Genomic DNA, 22,068 nt, shown 5'->3' with positions numbered 1-22,068 from the left:
AAATCCAGTAAGTAGATCAAGGCATTGACAACTTCAGTACTCCATAGATGATTGGCAAGGTTGGATTTGAAGTCTTCTGCTGAAAGTAGTACTACAACTATCATCAATCTTGCTAGATTTTAAAATACCTACACAATATTTCTTGGTTAACCAATATCTTTCTTCAAAAATCATATACTTGCATTAAAAATCAAGCAGTTAACTCAACTACTCTTCCAGGTTCCAACTCCATGTATTTAACTGAAAAATTACATTCACCATATAGTTGTATCAATGTATGATATCAGAGACACTAAACAAAATGATATAATAATATAAATTTGATTGATGTACTCTAGGTAATGCAAAACATATGAAGAGCTTACCATTGAAGATGATGTAATCAAATAAATGCACCGCTATATATTTATTTAGAAATTTAGAAATCATATTACTTGCTTTAAGAATCAAGCGACCAACTGAGTTATTCTTCTAGGCTGCAACTCCTTGTAATTAAATGAAAAATCAGACTCACTAAGTAGTTGTATCAATATATGATATTAGACACTAAAAAGCACGATATTAATATAATATAGATTGCCAATTTTAAATAGTGCAAAACATATGAAGTTCTTCACGCCAAAGTTCTTTCTCCATAAATCGATCATATACTTGCTAAGAATCAAGTTGTCAAATCAATTGTTCTTCAAGGGTCCAACTTCTTGTAGTTAAATGAAAAATCACACTCATTAAATATTTGTATTGATACCTGACATCAGAGAGTCTAAAAAAATACGATATATTAATTTTCAATAGATTGTCAACTCTAAATAGTACAAAGAATATGAAGTGATTCCCGTCAAAGAAAATGTAATCAAAGAAATGCAATATCTTTTTTTTCGGGCTCAAACTCCCTATAGTTAAATAATGAAAAATAACACTACATATTAATTATATATTTGTATTGAGATCTCACATCAGAGAGAGACTAAGAAAAATGATATATTAATTTTCAATAGATTTTCAACTCTAATATGAAATGATTCTCGTCAAAGAAGATGCAATCAAAGAAATGCGATATTTTTTTTTTGGCTCCAACTCCCTATAGTTAAATAAAAAAATCATGCTCACGATATAGTTGTGTTACTTGTGTATCAATATTTGATATTAGACAATAAAAAATAAAAAATAATATAAAATAGATTACTAACTTTAAATAGAACAAAGCGTATGAAATACTTCCCGTCGAAGACGATGTAATCAAAAAAATTCATTGATATATATTTGCCCAATAAAATTATTGTTACAACTTTCCCCCTAAGAAAATGACGATGAAAGTTTGTAGTTGCACGTATCTTTTGTTTAATCATCCAACCAAACTCATTTCTACCTAACAAAAAATGACGATGAAAAGTGATAGTTTCGCATTTCAAGTAAACAGTTGTTATGGTGCGACGCCGTTGCATAGATATGAGAGAATATTATCGTCGTTGAATGGATGATAATAACACAACAAAATGATGAAATACTGTAATTGTCATACTTTTTTTAATACCCCTGTACCGAAAATACTGTACTAGTCAAGAAGTCTTCAAGGTAGTGTAAGATTTCAACCTAATCCCATCTAATAGTTCCAAATATTAATCCCGGTAAGATTTCACCCGTGCACGACTATCCAAGTATGTATTACATATTCCCCAACAGGCGAGCCCATCAAAACCAACATGCAGTCACGTGGTGTACTTATACATTTCACACTAATCACACTACTTTTCTTGATTATCTATTCCTTAGAAGAGTCATCTTCTAACTTGTAAACATGAATAGTTGTATATATGTATATACAATTGTTCTCAAACACCATGAATCTCTGAATATGAGTTGTTACTCACAAATTGTTATCAAACGATAAATTCATTCTTTTAAAATTAAAGAAAAAAATAATAATTACATGGAACTCCATGGAACCGTCCAAGCAATACTTAGTAGTTACTGTTATTCCACATCCTTCACAATTCCAATATTAGACATACTTTGATTGCGGCAGCCTGAGATGCTGCTAGGGTAGGTAATATTCACTTTCATAGAATCATCGATCATAATCACTTTCATAGAAAGCTTACCTTGATCAGCTTTCCTTCCTTAGCTTGAAAATAAAAACATAACACATTGAGTGCTTACAGAGGCTTCAAGAAAAAAGCATGCACTACTCAATAAGGAGATTTTTAATCAGGAAAAAGTCATTCTAAATATAAGAAATAAAAGAAGAACGAAATGCTAGTGCCTTAAATAATTATATGGAGACAGACTCTTAACTATAGCATGGCCTCGTACGTCCCATGATAAGAAGTATGAAAACGATATCTGGCTAAAACGATATGGCCTCTTAACTATAACCATATCTGGCTTATATTGTATTAGAGGAGACCAATTAGGTCGTTAGATTCTTTTCTTCATACCAATAAAAACAACTCAAGTATCTGAGTGTGTGGAATGAACCGTCCTCCACTAATTGCTTTTTGGTCCCTTGTTCATTATTGGCAATCAATCTTACCAAGTTACCATGTCATTGTAGCCAATAGATGGACTATGTACCTTTGCGTTAGCATTTACTATATCTTGTTTATCTTTCAGGCACAACATGGATAACATGTAAAAACTAAACAGTTGAAAGGTGACCTGATGCCAAATTGGAGGGTAAGCTGTAATCGTGGGTGGAGGAACTAAAACACCAACCTGGTGCACTGCGATACCACATTACATTGATGATACTATGAGATCAATATTTATAAAAATAAAGCAATTTGAGGAGTAATGGTAGATAAGTTTCATCATTTGTTATAGACGTTGCATAATCAATGCGTTTTCAGATTTTTTTTTTTTGGTAAATGAACAACCAACAAAACCAAAAAAATAAAATGCAGAAAGCTATAAATGACAACATACGAAGGGATTCAAGGGAAGAACCGGTATGTCCTGTGACACAGGCACCTACGGTACCATTAACTAATATTAACAGTTTGGTTCAACTGGTGGTCCATAAATGGAATCATAAATAATGCAACGGAATCATAAATAAGCAATGAAGAAAGCAGAGGAACAAATCAATGGAATTTCCACAAAACATGACAAAAGAACATAACTATGCCAAGAAATTATGGAAAAAGAAAACTAAGCAGATAAAATCAAAAATAATACCAAGGAAAATGAAAAACACAAAATTGGTCAAAAAGATCAAAAATGAAAAATCCTGGGTGAAATAGATTCTTAGCTTTTGATATTGTTCATATAGCCAAAAGTCAGAAATATACTGTTTATATAGCCAATTTGGATATTTCACCCAGGAAAATTAAAACAAAAAAAATATGTGTTACCTAAAATACCCCCGAACTTTTTAAACTCTTCTTTTCAAAGAGAATTTCTTTCTCTTTTCATAACTCCTCGTCCCTGAGCTCCTGAGAATTCCTCACCTGCAGAATTCGATCGAAAATTCAGAGCTCGTGTATTCTTTTTTTCATATCTGGTTGATCAATCATGGTGATTAACGATTCTTGAATCGAAGATTAGATTACTCCACTTTCAAGTCATCTAATATCATCAACAACCAGTAACACAAATCAGTAAGTTTCAAGTTTCAATTAATCCAATTTTGACTTCGTTTTTGTCTAATTCTTTGTAATGCATATCTGGATATGTCGATTTTGAAGTTTCTTTATCAATTATTATGGGATTTTGACTATATTTTGGTTTTAGTTGTTGATTTTGATTATCTAGGGTTCTACTAATAACCAATTATCTTTTGGTTTTAGTTGGTGCATGTAAACGTGATTATTTGTTTATATCCAATCGATTGATTGTTTAAACCTGCTGAAACAATATACACAGATTCAAACTAAATTGATTAAAGTGATAACAAAAAATGGGCTAGATGATGGATGAAACTAGATGTTAACTGAGATATGAAACTAGATGATGGATGAACTGAGAGATAAGCTCCCATTGAAGAATCTGATTACGAGGAAATCAATCAGAGACTTCCAGAATGCGAAAGGACAATAAAAGCTTGTGGTAATTCCTTGTTTTCTAATGTTGTTCGTAGTCTATTAAACGTATTCCATATGTCTCATATTTACCTCATTTTCAGCTGTAGAAGGCGAAGTCGAATGCCTCAGAGCTTACTCCACGTGCAATTCGATATTCAATAGTATCCTCAACATTGCTGGAGATATCAATGTAAGGAAAGCCTTTTGGTTTGATTATTGCGCTTATGCTTTTGTTTGTTGTTTGACTGAATTTGAACTTGATGAATGTTTTTATTGGTTTTCAGTACTATGACATAAGGAAGCAATGTGAAGGGAGCCTCTGTTATGATTTTTCCAACTTGGAGAAATTTTTGAATCTGAAATCTGTCAGGCAAGCTCTTGGAGTTGGCAACATTGAATTCATCTCATGCAGCCCTACTGTGTACTCCAAAATGCAAGCTGACTGGATGAAAAATCTAGAAGTTGGTATCCCAGCTCTTCTTAATGATGGCATCCAGTTACTAGCTTATGCCGGGGAGTATGACTTGATATGCAACTGGCTTGGTAAGTGCCCTATTGTGCTGAACTCAGAATTCCACTTTTGTGACTTTTAATTGGAAAAGTATCACATTTTAAACAATATACACAGATTTAGTCAGTTTAATATGATTTTTTCTTTTGTGTTTGTTCTGTTTCGTATCAGGTGAAACTATTGAGAATTGGCATTGGTTTTTGGAAAAGCTAAGAACTATCTTGGGTCCTCGTATACTAACTATTATTTCGGATCGCCATGTGGGTTTGATCCAAGGGATTCATGATGTTTTTCCAACTTTCCTTCATTGTTGGTGTTACCAGCATTTGAAGAATAATGTCAGCGGTAAGACCAACAAGAAAAAGGGAGAGCATGGTGCTGCGATGGATTTGTTCAAACAATGTTTCTATTCATCAACGCATGAAGGCTTTCATAAAGGTATGCAAAAGTTCAAGGATATGGGATGTGATGGTCTTCAAAAATTCTTGAGTGACCTTCCAGTGGAATGTTGGTCCAATGCACATTGTCTTGGTTATCGTTATGGCGACATGTGTTCAAACATTGCAGAGTCATTCAACTCTTGGATTAAGGAAGCAAAAGGTATGCCTATTGCAACACTTGTTAACTGGATTAGACTTAAAACTATGGATCAGATGAGTAAAAGGAAGTTGAAGGGGGAGAAGTATAAAGGATTCATTGTCCCAGGCTAGAGAAAAAAGTAATGGCTTCCATTTGTGTTGGTGTCCAGTGGAGAATAACTAAGTCTGGTGACATGGAGTGGGAAGTTTTTGATGGAAAGCATACGCATGTTGTTAATATTGTGAAGTTTCAGTGCATCTGTAGGGTTTGGTTTACTGAGCAGTTCCCTTGTGATCACGCTATTGCATGTATGCATTCAAATAAGATCAATGTTTACGAGTACATTAATCCGTATTTCAGCATTGCTAGCTTCCGTGCTTCGTATGATCGTCCTATCAAGCCCATTCCCGATTACGACAAGCCTATTGATGTTGCTGCTGGAAATCTCGTGAATCCACCAACTGTCCTAGGAAAAAAACATGGTAGGCCGAAGAAGAAGCGGATTCCTAACGCTGGTAGCGCATGCGCATTCAAGAGACTCATTACATGCGATAACTTCCATACTCAGGCTCATCATAACAAGACGACATGTCCTCATCCTCCTGCGAAAAAGCAACGTTAAGAACCTGCTTAAGAACATCTCCAGCCTTCATTCTCTGCAGCTTTTTACCATGATATATTTATTAGTTTATTCTTTTCTGTAGCCTCTTGTTGCACATTTAAGATTCATTTACCTGGAATTATATTTTCGAACTAGTATTTACCTTGGATTGTTTCTTTTGTTCATAAAAACATATCTTATGGTATTATTTTTTCAAGTATTTCTCTTCAGTTTTATAGTATATATATTATAGTCTTATGTTGATTTAGTTTAATTGTACATTTCCTTCAGTTTTCACTGTAAATTTTGAATGTTTGCGAAGATTCAAATTTAAATGTACAGGATGTAACCAGTTTCATCCTGCCTATTCTGGAAAAAATGAGATTTTTGGCCTGGATGTAACTGGTTTCATCCTTCACAATCTGACAGAAATACTATTTTTTCTAACCTGCACACTCTGAAAACAGTTTTTATACAGGCTAGGATGTAACCAGTTTCATCCAAGCCTGGTTACATTCTGACAAAAAATTGCAGTTTTATACAGGCTAGGATGTAACCAGTTTCATCCAAGCCTGGTTACATTCTGACAAAAAAATCTTTTTTCAACCTGCAAATTTAATCATTTATGGCTAACATATTCAAACACAACTATCTAGGTTTACAAATTTAATATCTAGGTTTCTATGCCCAATAATAATTAGAAAATCTAGGATTTCGTTGGATAACTATAGTATTTCAATTAATTACAAATATCACGTTATTAATATATTACCCTATTGTTGATGGTGGTTTTTAGTTTAGGGTTAAAATCGTAAAACCTTGCATCTGACGTCACTCTGCAAGGAAACGTGATGTGAGTGCTAACCTCTCCACCAGCATATTTATTGAGCCATTCAATATATTTACATGAAATTTATCCAGACTGGCGAATGTAGCAACCATCCCAAACACTCTGTAAATTTCGGCACCTCGCCAATACAAGACTCACTGAGTACTTTCCTGTGCTATGTTCCCCGGTAGAACCCTTAATATCGGTATGGCATGAAGGATTTGTGTTCACTCGCAGCGGGGTAGCCAGTTTCATCCAAGCCTGGTTACATTCTGACAAAAAATTGCAGTTTTATACAGGCTTGGATGTAACCAGTTTCATCCAAGCCTGGTTACATTCAGACAAAAAATTGTAGTTTTATACAGGCTAGGATGTAACCAGTTTCATCCAAGCCTGGTTACATTCTGACAAAAAAATCTTTTTTCAACCTGCAAATTTAATCATTTATGGCTAACATATTCAAACACAACTATCATGAAATTGAAGTATATGCATTTTTCAGTAAAAAGTTCATATTTTAATTAAGACGAATCCACGGATCACAAATTTATGCGAAGGCATAGTCCAACAAAAAAAAAGGTACTTCCGTATGAACTACATTAATAAATTTTTTCTAAACAACCTAAACACATCAAACTTTCCAGCAGCTATTTTCTCTGGCTTGTCTTCATCCATTTCGGCACCCACATCATCCACATTCCATGTGCTAGACTCACCACTCACGCTCACATCATGATTTTTCTTGGATTTTCTTTCAGCACCGGCACTCTTCTTACTCTCCTTGCTACTGCTTCCTGCAACAATTTGGATGAAACCAGTTAAGTCATATTTTAAATCTGTGGATGAAACTCAATTACATCCCATCTTTAATGCTAGATGAAAATCATTTTCTGCAGGTATCAGATGAAACCCAGTTACATCCTATATATAATAGTTAGATGAAACCAAGTTTCTGCAGGTATCAGATGAAACCCACTTACATCCTATATATTATACATGTTAACATGGTCAGAAGAAGGCAAAGAAAAGGATTTTACGCTGTTATTAGTCCCATAATCACACCAAATTAAGACCACCAAAATATGCAAACCATTAAACACTTCCTAACACCAAATTAAGACCAACGATTAGTTCAGTTTCATCGTGTTTACCCCAGTTACATCCTAACTTAAACTGAGATGTTTAGTTTAGTTTTTCCAAAATGAATCAACTTATATTGTCTACATCCTAACTATACAGATTTAATCCATCATCTGAAATTAGTCTACATCTTAAATACACCATTACAGTATGATGTTATTAGTCCCATAATCATTAAATTTAATACCACCAACAGATCAGTTACATCCTAACTTAAAGTTTAATGAAAACCAGTTTCAAACACCTGCTGAGCATCACTTCGTAACCAAATGCAAACCCAATTTCATGCAATCCATCCAAAACATAACCAGATTCAATCCATAACATAGATTTTCATACAACAACCAAATTAAATCATGATATAATTTATTACCAAAATTCACAACATACAATACTATCATGCTAATAATCTTATATTCAATATATGATGTATCTTCAAACCTGAACTAAACTGGTTTCATCCAGTTTTAATCTGCTGAAAAAATATACACTGCAGATTAACACTGGATGAAACCAGTTCCATCCTGGTTAAACCTGCTGAAACAATTTGGATAACCAGATGACCCAATTTCACTTCAACCAATTTCACAGTGGAAATACTTAAATAACCAGATGCAAACCAGTTTCATAGCCAAAATATACTAATTGAAATGAAAATAAAACAAGCAATTCAACACATTAGTCTACTGAAATGAAAATAATGACAACCAATTCAACAATTTAATCATGCAATTTTGAAATTAAGAACAAAACAGAGTTAGGGTTTGAAAACTTACGAGTTCTAGGAGAAATTCTGTGGATCGATTGAAACCCTAACTCTTCCAATACACTGAAATGCTTGAAACCCTAATTCTCAGAAACCCCTCTTGTAGTGTTGATGGTGTTTAACAGACGGTGGATGAAACCAATTTCTGGTAGAATTGATGGTGCTGAACCAGTTGATGAAACTGATTTCTGTTAGTGATGATCTGTTAGTAGACGGTGGAGGAAATCGATTTGGTATTTTATGGTGACGATGAAGATGAACGTCGGTGGTTTGAAAACTCACAGAGTTTTGTGTTTGGAAACTCACAGAGTTTTTTGAGAAGATGAAGATGAGAGTCGGTTGTTCCGGTTTTTGTTAAAGAGTGCGATGGTTTTGATGAAGAGAAGGAGAACGTGCTGGACGAACGGTTACAAAAGGGTAGTAAGGTCTCTCCACATTAAAAGATTCTTCTGGTCATTTGACCCAGGCCTAATTCCTACCTGTCCATATGGCCCAGAAAAGGTTTCCTTTTGTCTGTATAGCCCATTTCATGAATGAAAAATGTGTCGATATTGAAAACCCACCCATATCCTCTTCCAGTTCATTCATTTAACAGGGGACTAAACTTAAGGAAGGAGAAGAGATCTTCAGTGGTTTTGTAACATAAACCACAAACCATGCACTACGCAAGGGCGCTTGAAATAGGAAAAATCTCAGCAACAATCATATTTGGAAGGGGAGTCTCTCCAACTCTCATTTGTTAATGCCCGCAATTCCATTGACATAAAAGTACACATCCGACCATAAAAAGGTATTAATCTCAAAGGATTACATGTTGGTGCTCTAACACGGACGTCCAAGACAAATCATGTCCCTGAAGGCGGTTATCCTAATTTCGGCGAAACTCTTGAGCTATGATATTTACCTATAACAAAAAATGAAATATGAGGATTAAAATAAAAGAAAACCTATGGAATACTAAGCAAAAATATCAAGATTAATTTCATTACCCTGATATCATTATTCACGTATGAGCTCCCATTGCCGCAACTGTTGATTGCCAACCGATCGATTCCATATTCGGTGGTACAAAGGGACATGCAATGCAAAACAAATAACAAAAATGAGTAGACATGAAAACCCTATGTTGCAAAAAACAACGAAAGAATTTTTTTTAATAAAACCAGGGAAGTAAGAAATTCGCAAAAAATATTTTTGAGGCTTGGATTTGTGCTCAAACGTTTTTATAAGGGAGAGTATATTATTTTTGGAATTAATGTCTTATATTTATCAAGAAAAATCTTAAAGATTTTGTTCTCCATATTTTTTTTCACTTGCGGTACGTTGAATTGAATTTAGGAAAATGTGTTCGAAATATTGTTAATTTTAGTTAGTTATATAGTTTTAATATACGCCGAATATATTTTTTTTGGATAAATATAAAATGAATGATACGGAAAAACTATCTCTGGATTAGTTTTAGAAAAAAATATACTAAGAATATTATTTAATTATATTAGAGTTTTAATATTCATGGAATGTTTTTACTTTCAAATATAGAATGAATGATATGGAAAATTATCTCTGGATTAGTTTTAGGATTTCTACCTCCTAATGATTCGAAAATTTAGGTAAATCAGGTTTTAATATTTTTGAAACGATATTGAATTTAATATCTAGGTTTTTATGCCCAATAATAATTAGAAAATCTAGGATTTCGTTGGATAACTATAGTACTTCAATTAATTACAAATATCACGTCATTAATATATTACCCTATTGTTGATGGTGGTTTTTAGTTTAGGGTTGAAATTGTAAAACCTTGCATCTGACGTCACTCTGCAAGGAAACGGTGCCGTGAGTGCTAACCTCTCCACCAGCATATTTATTGAGCCATTCAATATATTTACATGAAATTTATTCAGCCATCCCAAACACTCTGTAAATTTCGGCACCTCGCCAATACAAGACTCACTGAGTACTTTCCTGTGCTATGTTCCCCGGTAGAACCCTTAATATCGGTATGGCATGAAGGATTTGTGTTCACTCGCAGCGGAGTAGCATGAACCTCCAAGTACCAAAGTTAAGGCCACAACACGAAATGCTTAGACGGAAAGCACACTGCATTCTATAAATAAGGATTTTTGTGGCAGCATACAAAATCCAGCCAATTATTGTGATAACTCACAAAAAACTCATAAACCCGACTAATTTGAAAAACTAGGGTTTCGCGCCCCACGCAGTACACTAGACCCCGTTGGTCGAAAAACTATGCTTAGCCAAACTAGGCGATTAAATCCGCCACAGCACACTAGAAGTGTGGCCACGCCCTAGCTTGCCGACCCCACTTCCCATCGACCAATCAGTCGCTTTAAATCCGCCACACTCACACAAAAGTGTAGCCACGCCCATGCTTGGACGGCCCTCTTACATTAACCAATCAGGTTGCTTCAAACTCATCACAGTGTTGAAAAGGAGGAAACCACGCCAGATGACCGCAAAGCCAATTGGCTTCCCAAAACCCGCGCCAAACGCGCATGCCAGGAACACATGCCAATCGGCATGCCAAACTCGCCAAACGCGCATGCCAGGCGCACATGCCAATCGGCATGCCAAGCAGCATGCCAAACTCGCCAAACGCGCATGCCATGCGTACATTCCAATCAACATGCCTAACTTGCCAAAACGCGCATGCCAGGTGCGCATGCCAAACAGCATGCCAAACTTGCCAAAACGTGCATGCCAGGCGCACATGCCAAACGTCATGCCATATATGCTAATTAGGGTTTCGGTATGCTAAACCCTAATTTAGACAAAGTTTCCAGGCGCCGACAGAAGGTAGCCATAATCAACGACTATCCTTCCTCATGATATGCAATCCCAGCCATCCAAGTTTGCCACCGAGCTGACAGACTTGTGACAACTTTCAGGCGACCAGCCGCCTAAAACTAATGGCCATGGCTACGCTAGGCGCCACTTGCACCATCGTGCCACTGGCATGCACGAGCCATACCAGCCATGCCGCATTACCACTGGCGTGCACAAAAAACTCCACTGCACCATCTTCAGGCACCAACATAAGGTATTCATAATCAACGGCTACCCTTCCTCCCGAGATGCAATCTCAACCATCCAATTTCGCCATCGAGCTGGAAGGCTTGTGGAAAGTTTCAGACGACCATCCAGGACGAGTCTACTAGCACCACATGTTATTTTCCTGCGGCAAGCCCCTTGATTTTAACTTGCCACACGTAGAAAAGTTCTACATGTTTTCCACGAAAACACTCGAGACATGAAAACATGTCACAAACTGGGGGATACTCATCAGGGTATTGGTATGGCGGTTTACAGCGTGCGGCGTGCAATACGGCTGTTACAAGAAAGTGTCATAAAGCGAGGCGGTTAGTAATGGCAAGAAGTAATGTGAAACGTATCCTTCATTATGGAAACATCAATTCCATGCGTTACCCGTTACTCTTTTCTTCCACCACTCAACCGTTTCCACTTCCTACGAGACCAGGGTACGTTTTGTTGCGACTGGTATAAATAGGTCTCACCTATTTTCCACCAAAAACAAGTTTTGGTCAGGAGAACAATACAACATTCAGAAATCACCTGATAGCTTTTTCATTCAGCTAGGCAGTCCAATTTTCTGATACAAGTCACAAAACACCCACACTTCCAGAACGACGATTCTGGTCTCAACACTTTCTTCGCTTCCCTCCCTAAGACCAACCCATCTCCTCCACTTTGTGACTGAAGCAAGTCTGGAACGTCCATTTCTTGGTTTAGGCCAGATTTGTACAGATTGATCTCTCGAATCAAAAGTACTCCCGTGCAGTACATTGTTTAGGTTTAGACTCGTTTCTCATCCACACACACGAATTTACCAAAATCAGCAGAAACCGTTTTCACCCACAAACACCTATGCAAACCTGATTGCCTTGGATTAATATAGAGATTTTGTTTTATTTTTGGAGAAAACTAAGATCAGCATTCCAAATGCCTACAAAAAATTTAGCGGCAAGGATTTATAAAAAAAAAAAAGTAAAAAACCCGGTTTAGTTATATATAATAATTTTTGACCGTCCAATTCAAAATCTTGAACATCTAGCGGTCAAATACAACAAATAATAGTCGCTTGTGGGGTATGTATCAACAAATAATGTTAGATGTTGTTAGTTTTTATTTTTTTAACGGAATTTTTTAGATGTTTATCATTAATATTAAAAATTAATATAGTCATTTCTAGATTATTTTTCTTATAAAAGATTCAAAAAATATAAATCTTATTATTTTATTCCATAAATATATTGGATTGATTTTTTTTTATTACAGTCATTAATGTACGAAATTAATAGAGTAGTTTTTTTTTTATTTTCTGGAGTTTTTATAGTATAGTCCTTTCTAGATTTTTTCCTTACAAAAGATTTTAAAAATATAAATCTCATTAATTTATCCATAAATTCGTTGAATTTATTTTTATTTTATTTTATTCATAAATGTAAGGATTAATATAGTATTTTTTTCTGAATTTTTATAATAAATATATGAAATTATAAAAGATTCAATAAAATATAAATTATATTGTTTTATTCCATAAATATGTTGAATTGATTTTCTTTTTATTTTAATCATACGAAATTAATATAGTAGTTTCTTTATTTTCTGGATTTTCACAATAAATGCACGAAATTCATGTAGCAATGTTTCTAATTAATAAGGAACGTCCGTCGCGTGTGTCCCAATAGTCCACCAAGTCTACACCGCACATTGTCAGATCAACGCACTATATCTAACGAAATTTCATCCGACGAATACAAATGGTTTCTCAATTAGCCAATGAGAGTGTGAGGTTAAACTCACCAACCAATAGGAGAGAGGGTAAGCTCCACCAGTGCTACTTTTATTCTGGAGTGAGGGATGGTATTGAGTTTTTAGGTTGTTGATATAATTGCTGAAAATAAAAGTAAATGACATGGCAAGATTTTGTTAACGAGGAAAACCGCAAATGCAGAAAAACCCCGGGACCTTGTCTAGAATTGAATATACTCAGGATTAAGCCACCACACAAAATTACACCTAACTTCGTATGGTTGAGACCAAGCAACTAAACCTATAGTTCACCTAGTTCCGTTTGTATTCCCACGCCTCCAACTTATAAATAAGTCACGTATTTGGATCAATTCCTTTGGTTAGTATTCAAAATAGTAAAGGAACAACAAATCTGTTTGGTATCAACTCTCTTCAACCAAGTGATATGAGTCGGACAGAGGCTCTTCTGTTTATCTTAACATAAACTCCTTCGTCGGGTCCTTAGATCTATCTTATGTTCAATTACCAAAGTAATCGTTAAGATTTTGCGATCAACACTCTTAATCCAAAGAATTGTGTTGATGCCGATCTACTCAACTAAGCAATCCAATTCTATCACAAGGATAACACTGATTATTAATTGGATCCTCTTTTTACCAAAACAAGTATTGTGCACACCAAAGATTATGAACTCACAAATCAGAAATCTTCAATATCTTCTTCGTCTTCAAATCTTCTTATATCTTCAATAAACACCTGCACACAATCACTTGAATTTGTAGTGATCAATCACGCACAGAACGGAGTCTGTTAACAATGGATTATCACAAGATCGTCTTTAGAACTAACAATAGTCTAAAGATCCGTATCGAAACTCTGAACTAGTTTGAGTTAATCTTATATCAGAAGAGAAGATTCTCAAGCATAAATGAACTAGGTGCAATCAAAGTTCAACCATCGTTAGTCAATAAAATCAATGAAAACAAATGATAAACCGCAATTATCTAGTTTCCCTCCAACGGTACTGACTAGATCTTCTCAATCCCAAATAAGAATTTAAACCGAGCGGCCGTAAGAGATTTCACCTAATTAAGTTACTCTCCTCTCCGAATAGGCGGCTTCACCAGTAGCATCACAACAAGAGGTGGTTTGCTATTAGAAGGATTCGTTTGCTAGAAATGCAAACTTCAGTATTTATAGACTAGGAAGTTTGGACACCAAGGAATTTCCAAAACCGAAAATATTCTCAAGATATTCATTAAAGCACAAAATCGGTTTCCATAATTCCTGAAAATGCTCTGTCCAAAAATAATTGAAATCTCTTAGAAAATCTTTAATTAGTAAATGCATATTACTAATTCTTATTTTCCTAAAAATAAAATTAATAACCTTAATTAAAAGATTCTTAACTTATTTATGTTTCGATCCTGGGATTCTCTTCCCTTAGTTATTAAGGAATAACTTTGAACAATTAAATAATAAACATTCACAGCACGTGTTCAAAGTATGTCGACATCCTAACTTTGTAAGTTCTCTTTCATACTTACAACCTTGAAACCGATTTGCCACAATTCCAAACAAGTTTAGAATTGGTTCATCTGACTTTCAAGAACTATGTGATTGATCAAATAACATTCAATCACAAATCATGGGTGTAACGATTCTACCAAAACAAGTTTCGGTTCTACCTCCATGTGAGTACTGTGCATAGTCACACTAGCTTTCCAAAATTCGGTTGACTAGGTACTAGGTTCGGTTCCCCACATATATATGGTATCTAACTTGAATGTGTAGCACATGTTTATAGGATCGGTTCCCCTTTGCCTAAAAACGTATTTCACATGTCCATAGGATCGGTTCCCCTTTCTGATATAAACCTGTTGCATCTCATACAAGGATCGGTTCCCCTTTGCGATGTGTTGCACCTCTTACTAGGATTGGTTTCCCTTTTCCCAGTTTTGGTCAGACATAAAATCACAAAACCGATCATACCATCTCAGGTGATTACTTAAGATCGATTTCACTAATAAAAGTCATACCAATACATAAGTCAGGCCTTTGCGAATAGTTTTACCAAGAGCACAAACAAGAAATGAACGGTTCTACTAAATCACACATATTGGATGTTTACAGGATATACAATGAATAACAATCCCTATAACGCCTGGCGATTTCCTTTTCGATTCACAAACAAGTTCATGAACTTACTTCCTTAGAACACATGTAAACATTGTTCCCTAGGATGAAATCCTCACCTCATACCCATACATAATCACAATAGCATTCAAATGATTATGGCGATGTCTTATTTACAAAGTTTAATGGTTAAGCAATAAACCTCGTCTTGTATTCCTTAATACTATGTCTATCTAGAGTTCAAATATGCTTCGCAGTTTTGTTTTCAATATGCATGACTTGAAAGATACGTTAGGGAATGAAACAATTCAAGTCAAATATCACTAACCTCAAGCGGAAGGATGATTGTTGTCGTTGTAGCTCCTTGCTTTTTCACATCTTCAAGTCTTCGCAATACTTGTAATGTCTCATATCCTAATACTTTCAAGCTAACCTATATAAATTTGACATACCAACGCTTGGTGGGTTCAACCGAGCTATGCTCTAACAATAAGTTACTTTAATCTTTAAGATAATTAACTCAATTTATTATGTCCTTCCAAAAAAAATGATTTATCGAAATTTTTGTTAACTTCTTAACGATTTATTATTTGTAATGTAAATGTTTATAAAACATCACATATTTTATTGATTTGATTACTAAATAAATGTGTATATTTCTCCTATATTTTATCCTAATAAATTTATGATAAATCAAACCATTTACTTAGTTTTCATAATAATTCTCTTTTTTTTGCTTTCTCCGTCTGCAAAATAAAAATAAAAATATATATGTTCTACTTATACGTTAAAATTAAGATTGGATGAAATTTACATTATAAAACTGATCCAAAAGTATTTACTCAAAGATAATAGTCTTAGTTTACCATAATTGATTATAAAGTACTTCCTTATTTTGAAGTTAATTGACACCATCCATAAATATAATCATTGAGCCTTTATTTTGAGACTAAAAGTGAATAATATATTTGTCTAGAGAAAATCATTACTAAACTGTGAGTCATAAGATTTTGTATCATTTTTTTTGGCATGTTTCATCACAAACATACTCTCAACGGTCTCATTCGAATCAATAAGATTAATAAGATACTTATTAATCAAGAACGATTATTCTCATCAGATATATTTACTAATCAAGAATTAGATCTCTCATCTGATTAAAATGTAAATGAACCAAGATTTTGATTATATTTTTGCTTCAGTTTGCCTTGATTAACATGTGCTTAATTAAGGAAAAAGCATGTTAGGCTTAGGTTTTATTATAACACCATGACATTCTTTCATTGAAAGTTTATTATATATAATCTTGTGAGCATGTCAATATCCTGTCCTTCATATGAATAAAATCTCTTTCTCGTTCTTAAATTCATTTTAGAATAAAGTGTTTATCATAATACATTATGAACTCTAAAATGAAACAAAGACATATCAAACTTCAGTATAATCTTTTTTCAAACACTATTTTATCTTCTGCCTTTTTCATTTCAACTAAATTTTCAGTGTCAAATCTTATAAATTATGCATCTCATGAAAATATTTGCATCCGTATAAATGGTTCAGTACAACTCATAATTCTACCGCTATTCATTTACTTCGAAGTTTTTGTTTAGGTTGATTTCCATCTACCCGAGTTTTAGGAGCAACTTCTTCAACTCCAGTTTTGGATACTTTGTTTGTCTCCTGGAATCAACTAGATTAACTACTTTATCTTGGTTAAAACTAGAAACTAGAACATGTTATATAACTTCCAACTATCTTCCCCTTCTTTGGTTTCTTCTCTTAAAACCTATCAAACTCTTCATGATTAGACTATACACCATAATGATGTCGCAAAAACATTTTCTTCATTTTTAATATAACTGAACTTGTATTTGGGATACAATTTCAGAAAATCACATCATTCGATTGAATGGGATTCTTTTAAAATAACTTTTACAATTTTCATCCCATATTTGTTTTTAAGAAAGATGGCTAAAAGCGGCTTGGTGACATCTATCATTTTCTCTCGTTTGTTAGTAGACATAGAACCTATAAATCGGATGAGATGGAGTCAGTTTGAACGTGTTGGATATCATGGAGTCTACCTTAGTTGAATGTTCTTTCCAATTTGAAGAAGATTCCCAAATTTGATAGTTGACGACCGTAGTTGATCAATTTAAGTTTATACAAACATGCAAGATGAATTGACATGAGGCCATTGTATTTCCAATTGAAATAATCTAAGACTAACAATTAAGAATTTAATAGATTACATTAACTCCAAAACATGGATCGACAAAGTCATTAGAGATTAGGGTCTTGATGGAACCCTTTTTGGCTCATCAGCTAGAAGAAAAGAAATAGCCGATTCCTTTAATTGTTAATAATCAAATCTTAAACTGGTTTTTTAATTACCAAATCCATCTTCAACCCAAGATTTGAATCAACAGAAAAAATTCCATTACTTTTTCTCAAGCAATCTTCATTATAACATAGTATAACCCTAAGTCACTTAATTGACATACAAATACATGAATCATTCTCTTTATCTCTTTATTTTCTTCTTTCTTCTTGATTTGCTCTCTCTTCAATTCTATTTGTCTCCATCTTAATTAGGCTGGTTCATTTTCATTAAGATTTGAAGAGAGATGAAGAAGCAGAACCCATAGAAAAGCGGCAAAATGATATTTGACGATATCAGTGGGCATGGATGAAAAAATATAATAACATTAATAAATTTGAAAAAGTGGCATGTTAGAAAACAGGTTGTTAAATTGTGGGTACATCGAAATAATTATCTAGAATAATAGGATGTATGAATACACACCCAGAAGTTACTTTTTAACTTCTGGAAGCAAAAAAGTCAGAAGTTAGTTTAGGTACACAATTTCAAAATGACTTCTAGAAGCAAAAAAGTCAATTTTTAAAATGTTTTGCTTCTGATTTCTGCTTATAAAGCACTTCCGCTTATGATATCCAAACGCGCTATAAATCTACGGACTTGTATTAGTAGTTAATGTCAATTATTTCAAGTGGTATTTATGGTTTTCTTCCGCTCAATAAAGTTTTTTTTTTTTTGGTTATTCAGATCCATTAATTACTCCTTTTGAGTCAAATTATTTCACCTATAATGTGGGGTTCATATTTTTTCTACGGTTTTATCAATAAAACTCTTACTTGGTATTTCCATGAGATGAATGGTGGTATAATTCTGCCTACTCCTCCTCAATTAAAATGGCACCATTTGACACTCTTTATATTCGCCCTCCACCAACGATTTCAACATATCTTCCGGTCTCTACTGTTGTCCATGCTGATGATATGTCATTATAATCTTATGGCCACACCTTGCAGATCCTCAAATTACATCTACACAATGCTCAAGCTATAATAAAGACATTTGCTGATGCTCGTCGAACAAAACGAAGTTTTGAATTAGGCGATTAGGTTTTCCTTCATTTGCAAGGTTATCGACAGACCACCATCGCCAAAAAGTCATATTACAAGCTTTCTCCTCATCTTTATGGACCTTACGAGCACGAGGGGTTCCATCCGGTTCCTGGCTCTAACAACTCCTTTTGGCCATTGGTTTCCCATGCTGAAAAGATTTCTTTCTTTTACAATGCTACTAATTGGTTAGCTACGTATCACACTAGTTAAATAACATTTTTGCATGCATTAGAAAGTATGAGTAATGTTATCTATAAAAATAATATTAGTATATGAAATTAAGAGCACATTCCTCTAAACTGTTTCGTAAGAATTAAGTGAAGAAAAAAAAGATTACAGGTGATCACAAATACAAACATGTTAATTCTCTTTTGAAATATTTAGGACCAGCATTAACTAGTAATGTATTAGTGGAATTGGCATGCTTGTAACTAGCTACATAGAGACACAAGGAGGATCTGGACTGGAACAGCCAGTCTGATGACTGACAGGGTAAGACCAAGGACCAGGATGACTAATGATGACCGGGGAAAAATAGATTTGTGAGTTGTTGTACTCCCCACATGCTATCTATTTATGCATAGAGGAGAAGGGAGAAGAGATTACAAGCTAAAGAGCAAAAAAAGAGAGGAGAAAGAGCAAAAAAGAGAGTAAAAAGAAAAACGGCTTCACCGTCATCTTCTTTCTTCTTGTTCTTCTTGATTATTTCTTTGGTTCATCTTGTTTCTGCTGATGATCCTAATCCACCTTCTTTCTCAAAAAACGGTACTTCGCTTTCAATTCCCAACACTATCATCCGACCCAATCCAAGGCCATCGTCTCCAAAATTCAAATTACCCAACGTTCCAGATGATACTCAACCAACACTCATCATCGGCGGCTATGTAACAGGTGATGAATCTGGCGACAATGATGCACAATCTCCCTCTTCTTCTCCCTCTTCACCAACTAAACCAAAATGAAATATGTACTTTATGTTGCATGTTTTGCCTCAATTGTTGGAACCATAAGTTGGATTTTTTCCTGTTGTACTAGCAGTGATAGGGGAAACTGCATCATCTGTTCAAATACTGGTGGGGTGGAAAGGGCTGATAGAGTTTATCTCCTGCATTATCATTGTACCAATTCCATGGCTTGGGTTCTTACCTTCTCTGATCTTTTATCTTTTTGTTGCATGACCTTCTATTTTATCTCTCTCGTTTTAGCTAGGGTTTGTCTTCAGACTTTTTTGGATTGTACTGATAAGTGGGTTTCCAATGAATCATATTGTACTAGTTATTTATCACAAACACATGTTTATGTTATCCAGTTCTTAATTATATTTCTTTTCTTAAATATGTGTCTATCTAGTGGATTGTGTGCAAAGTTAATCTCATAACTTCTGGCAGGAAATTTAAAATTTCTCAAGTTAGAAAAGAATGACAGTACTTGGAATTGTGTAAGACCTAAAAATAAGAAAGCTGGCTGCTGAAAAATAAAGATGTCTACCAAGATTGCACAAATTATGAGCCTGTTATATATAATAACTAAGAAATATCCAAATCTACCCCTATTAAATGTTAAATGATTACTTGAAATAAAATAAACACGTGTAGTACAAAAGTATTTTTAGTAGTATAAAGAATCTAATATATGTAGTTATAATAATTTATTTTATTTTGAAATGGAATGAAGACAAATATGAAAGATACAATTTAATATTTTAGATTAGGTTACATTAACAATGATTTTATAATTATAAAAATTAAAAATATATTTGATTGTTTAATGAAAAACACCGTTACAAACATAAGATGGCAACTATTTCAAGATAAACAAAAGTAGAATATATGACTAATATCTCTTGCTTCTGACGGATAAGCATTATAGGTTAGCTAAATAAGAAAAAAAAAAAAAAAGTCAAAAACATCACTAAAGGTGTTAGTCCTTGAAGCTCATGACCCCTACATCACATTCATACCCTGGAAAAATTTATCGTTCTTTGAAGATTAAGGTGGTTATATATGAAGTTCCTTCTAAAATACCGAAATAATCTGGATTTGAGATAATACACGATGCCCAATTAGTGCAAAAATAAATAAATAAATAAAAATAATCCAGATACTTATAAATACGGGGATAAGGATTGAAGGAAGTGTATATCCAATTCTTCAAGGTTGAGATTTCTACCCAATTCCCAGTCATAATAAGTGGTTTGATGCCATTAATCCAGGAATGACTCCTCTTCTTCATAAGGGTTTCTTCGATACCCACAGTAGTATGAGAATGTTTCCAGCAAATATGTTTGAGCAAAAGAAAGTTTGAAGATTTTCCTCTTGATTTAACATCTTGAAAAAGATCAAACATGGTTATTTCATGCACTCTGATTATAGTCAATTACTGCCTTCATGATAGCATAAAGTTTACAGTTCATTTACCCATGAGGACAATGCATCAGTAAGAGATATTTGTGAATTATAGGAGAAAGATAAAGAGGAATAAAAGAAAGGTGTGACTCAGAAATGAATAACTCCATTAAAATATGGTTCGAGAGGACAAATTTGAAGAGACATTTCTTTGAGAAAAGGATGATTATCGTAAATATAATCAACAACAGGAGGAGGGAAAGGAATAATCTTCATTTTAAGAAAATAATAAAGAGAAAGGAAAATCTCTTTAAAGTATTACGATCTAAAAAAGGATTTGAATAGTGAAAATCAATCTAGGAAAATGAAGGACTGAAGATCTGGGAAGAAAACTTTCCTTAGAACATTACCGAGCTTTTTTCTATACAAAAAAAAAAATAGCTGGTGAAACGGTAAATAAATCTCGCGTATCTCAATGCATTAAAGACACGTCTGGTGATAACCTACTGCTACAGGTCAATAAAGTGCACGATTGGAAGTAGGTGACAAAAACTCCAAACTATTGGTATTCTGAAGAGAGTGAAACAACATTCCCAAAATTCAGAATTGCGTTAATAATGAGTGACAATAGAAGAATAATATTTTTGAAGAGAATAATTGAGTATCACGAGATTGATTAGCGCGATTACAAAGCGAACTGCCCAATAGTAGACCAGAACACCAAACTTACAGAAAGTAACTGGACTTTAAGGAGGTATAAAATGCCTAATCTGACAAGATAAAATAAAACAATATATCAAAATATGGTATATAATACCTTTGAATATACACTTCGTTTTTAAGGAAGAAAGGATGACATATGTCAAACCTGGAAAAACTCAGAAAACCCAGACAAAACATGAAGATTCTAACACCT

Source organism: Papaver somniferum, chromosome 2 (assembly GCF_003573695.1).
Source record: "Papaver somniferum cultivar HN1 chromosome 2, ASM357369v1, whole genome shotgun sequence".
In the NCBI taxonomy this organism is placed as follows: Eukaryota; Viridiplantae; Streptophyta; class Magnoliopsida; order Ranunculales; family Papaveraceae; genus Papaver; species Papaver somniferum.
The sequence above is the reverse complement of the archived record's forward strand: the minus strand, read 5'-3'. Positions refer to the sequence as shown.